The sequence below is a fragment of the Stenella coeruleoalba genome (genome assembly GCF_951394435.1).
Source record: "Stenella coeruleoalba genome assembly, chromosome: 3".
NCBI classification, from domain to species: Eukaryota; Metazoa; Chordata; class Mammalia; order Artiodactyla; family Delphinidae; genus Stenella; species Stenella coeruleoalba.
Genome location: NC_137148.1, coordinates 35,676,733 through 35,680,975, shown reverse-complemented (window position 1 = coordinate 35,680,975; position 4,243 = coordinate 35,676,733). Strand labels below are relative to the sequence as shown.

At 53.3% G+C, this 4,243-nt stretch overlaps 1 pseudogene across 1 annotated transcript; it reads left to right on the top strand.

The window, feature by feature from the left end:
* Positions 1-2,582: 2,582 nt before the first annotated feature.
* LOC307184489 (arrestin domain-containing protein 4-like) lies at positions 2,583-3,492 on the top strand (annotated as a pseudogene). Its single transcript has one exon. The product of its transcript is annotated as an arrestin domain-containing protein 4-like (transcript).
* Positions 3,493-4,243: the final 751 nt, after the last annotated feature.

The window sequence follows — 4,243 nt, the reverse complement described above, 5'->3', positions numbered from 1 at the left end:
GTTCAGTTTCTGGAGCTTCTTGTCGTGACTCTGGTCCAAACACAATTTGAAGTTCTTTGAATTCAGCAATTCACTAGGAGAGGACAAAACTGGGAAAGTCAGAAAGTCCAATTTGAGAATTAGGTCACCACCCTTGGCCCTCCTTTACATCACAAACCTTCCTTTGGCATTCCCCCACCCCTGCAAGCATTCCTTTGCTTGGAGATCTGGGTTTCCAAGTCTGTTCCAACACTAGCAGTATGATTTGGGGCCTTCTACACCCCATTGTCCCCCCAAACAGTTTTTTCCCCTTCGGGTGTACTAGTACTTTTCCTTTTCAACCCTTATCCCATCTATCATGAACAGATTTGACCATGAATCATTTTATCCAAGATGATTGGTTTTTGTATTAATATTATCAGGTCTTCTGATGCAATTATCTTGTAGGATTAATGTCACCACCCAAACTCCCCCTATCTGGCCAGGAGGCCAGAAGAGCATAAAAACTCGCGGGCTGGGGGCTTCCGAATCCCAGACACTCGGTATCGCCCGGTGTGAGACCCACGCGATGGCGCAGCCCTTTCCCGGCTGTGAGCGCCGGGGCCCCAGACGCCGCCAGCCCCGAGCTCAGCCGACTCTGAGCCCTGGACGCTTCCTTTCTACCCCGCCCCGTGCGAGCTCTCCTGGGACGGCCCAGACTTCGACTGGGAGATGCTTTCCAGTCCCTGCGGCGGGCTTCTGCGCTGGGACCGTTCGCGAAACGGACAGTTTGCTGGAGGCCGAAGCCCTCGCGACGGGACGCAGAGCCACCTGCCCCGGACCAGACGCGCGCGACACACCCGGACCCAGAGACGCCCCAGAAGAGGCGGCCGCCGCCTCCGCAGCCTCCCTCGGCGGGTGGCACCGCTTCCCGGACGGACGAGCGGAGCCCGAGAACGCTGACGGCGGGGACCCTATGGAGCGTCGCCCGGCTCCTGCCGCCGGGACCCGCCGCACGTCCCAAGGCTGGTGGCAGCGGATCCGACGCTCAGTGGCCCGGAAGACCCAGGGCTGCCAGGAGCCCCGAGATTTGCGCTGAGTCCCTCACTAAGTACAGTCCCATTGGCAGTTTATGAAATGCGTATTACCCTGCAATGTGAAGATCATTGATAAAATCAATGTACAATGTCTTCTGAATTTGTATAACAAGATGAAAGATACATGCTATTGTTTTAATTTCTGTATTTTTTCATTTGTAGGAATGTGAACCTCGTTAAATAAACTTTAAAGAAAAGAAATTTATGCAAGATGATTGGTGTTTTGCTTTCAACAAAACTGTACAACTGAATTTTACCTGTTTGGGATGAAATTCCTTGCTGACACAGCTTAGGAGCTGCCCATAGTTCCTTGTCAAGTGGGCCTCTACAGGGGGCAGGGAGCCACAAGTTATCCTGCTTCAGTAAAGCAAGCAGGAGAGAAGAGCCAGACAGGGAGTGCCAGCAGGACACAGTCATAGCGTTTAAAATCTCCTCTTGAAAGTGACACTCCATGACATTTGCTATCCTAAGTGACATCTTCTTTTCCTCTGTGAGCTCTATCGCATATGCCCTGCTGTTTAATGGTTTGTTTCAAATAACTGGGCTGGAGAATGGTAAGGAGAAACTCTCATCCTTAGTGACCCTTAGGTGAGACTAGCATGGACTTAGAGAAAAACTTTCCCTCCCTATGGCGGGCAGTGGGCAGGGTGAGGTGTTTCCAGAAGGCTAATGGCAAAGGAACTCTATTACTTGGTCTCAAGCAAAGTCAGCCTTTAAGTCTTGGGAGTGTGATTAGGGTGAGGAAGGAGCCAGATTAAGCATGAAGTCTTTCTCGCAGATAATTTTCCCTCTTGGTCTAGCTAAGGAGCTGCTCTTTGCTCTTTAGTTTCAGGGTTCTTTCAACCCTGCACACTCACTCTACCACTAGGCTCAGCCCCTCACCACGAGACTCCAGATGCCCCAGTCTCTGGGCTACTTCAATGCCCAGCAGGGATTAGAGAAGCTCCTTGCTCCTGTCCCAGGAGCCCTGTGTTAAAAAGGTTAACACATACAAAAGACATTCAAATGTCTTTCTTAGAATGGTTTATTTAATTCGTGATGGAAGGACGTGTAAGAAAGGGAAGATGTAAAACTTCAAGATAAAATATTGAGGGAGAATTTTCATCTTTTAACCTTATGGTCTCATCTAAAAACCATGATGAATATAAAACAACCATTCTCAAAACATCCTGAAGAGCAAAAGAAAAATGTGAACATTTACATATGTTATTAAGGACATCTAGATTCATTCTTCTAAGATTTCTAAAAGAAAAAGATTGTAATAAGTATAATGTTGACTGTGATGTCCCTGTTGTATTTCTTTTTGTGGTTTTTAGGAACAGAAATGGAATAACTCAAACAGTTTAAGCATAAAATAATTTATTGGGGGATAAAAAAATAACTTGTGGGGCCTCCACCGGGCCCCGCACAGCGGCCGCAGTGGCCCTCGGCGTGCGCGTGGCGCCTGTGATAGCGGCGCCGCTCTGCTCACGACCCCGGCCCCGCGCCGGTGCCGACCTCCTCGGCGCGGCGGCGTCGCCCGGTAGGATGGACGGCGAGGCGGGGTCCGCGGCGGGGGTGGGCTCCGAGGGCCGCTGTGCGAGGACAGGCGCAAGGGCTGCGACTCGAGCGGCGAGGCTGTGGTTGGGCACGTGCTGCTGGAGGTTGCCGAGCCGGTGACCCTGCGCGCGCAGCGCCTGGAGGCCCAGGGCCGCGCCACCGCCGCCTGGGGCCGGAGCGCCGGCGCCGCGGACCCCGCCGCCGCCTCGGGGATGGAGAACCTGACAGTGCGCCTGAGCCTGCGCGAGCCCCCGGCCGGCGACGGCATCGTCTTACTACAGCCTGGAATGAATTCCCATTCAGCTTTCAACGTCCATCGGAACTTTTGGTAACCTCATTCACCTGGAGATATGGAAGTGTTCAGTACTGTGTGAGAACGGTTTGGGAACGACCTGATCAGAAGGTTAAGCGGGAACTCCAGGTCGTCGGTCACATCGATGTCAACCCACCAGCATTACTAACCCCTGTATTGAAAACTCAACAGAAGATGGTTGGCTGTTGATTTTTCGCTTCTGGTCCAGTCTCGCTGAGTGCCAAAACTGAAAGAAAGGGATACTGTAATGGAGAAGCTAAATCTATGCAGAAATAGGGAATTGTTCCACTCGTCTGATTGTTCCCAAAGCTGCCATTTTCCAGTCGCAGACGTATGTGGCCAACGTGCGCGGGAACCACATCGCCTCCGGGAGCACCGGCACCTGGAACGGGAAGACCCTCAAGATCTTCAGCACGGGACGCCGTGCTGCATCATCCGAGTGGATTACTCCTTAGCTGTGTATATTCACATTCCTGCTGCTAAAAAATTGATGCTTGAGCTGCCCTTTAGCTTTGTGTCCTGGCAAGAATCTATCATCTCAGAGTCTCAACTCTGAAACCAGGTAATCCTCTCTAATATGCTAAATTACTAGACATTTGTCAGCCTTGCCTGACGAGTAGAGAGTTTTTTTCCCCAGTGAATGGAAAAGACAAGGACTGGACCTGTCTCCCCAGGGACCTGCCTCTCCTCCCATCCCCCTCCCTAAACACCATCACCAAACCCCTCCCAGCAAGATGCAGTTTTCTCCTTAATCTCGCGAGGCTCCGAGGCAATTTGCAAGGCAAATGAGAGTCTATCTCCACTTATCTGGGCTTGGGTTTCCGATCTCCCGTACTAGACAGACCCTATAAAAGGCACACTCAGCATGGGGCTGAATCATTCGCCCCTTTGCTTGGACCCGCTACGCGTCTGGCCTGGGAGGAGGCTGAAGCCATGGAGCCGCACGCGTACTACACCTGGGAAGAGCTGTCCTGGAGGAGGGCGCATCCAGAGCCCCACATGCCACCGGGCCTCAACCGAGAACAGGCCTGGGCCTGGGCTCTGGATAACTTCCCTGCGCTGAGCCGCCCCTCCTGCCAAAGCCCCCAGTTCTGCGAGGACGCGCACTACTGTGCATGTGGGCTGCCGCGGCGCGCTTGCCCCGGACACGCACACGGTCGCCAGGCGGAGAGCGGCCACAAACGCTGGCGAGACCCACAAGCGCAGGAGCCAACGGCTGACCCGGGGTGGAGCGACAGTCCCGTCAAGAAGAGGCCGAAGCCACACACCGCAGGGCACAATCGGGCCTGAACAGCCAGGAGATGCCCGCAGCAGCGGAGGCCGACAGACACGCGGC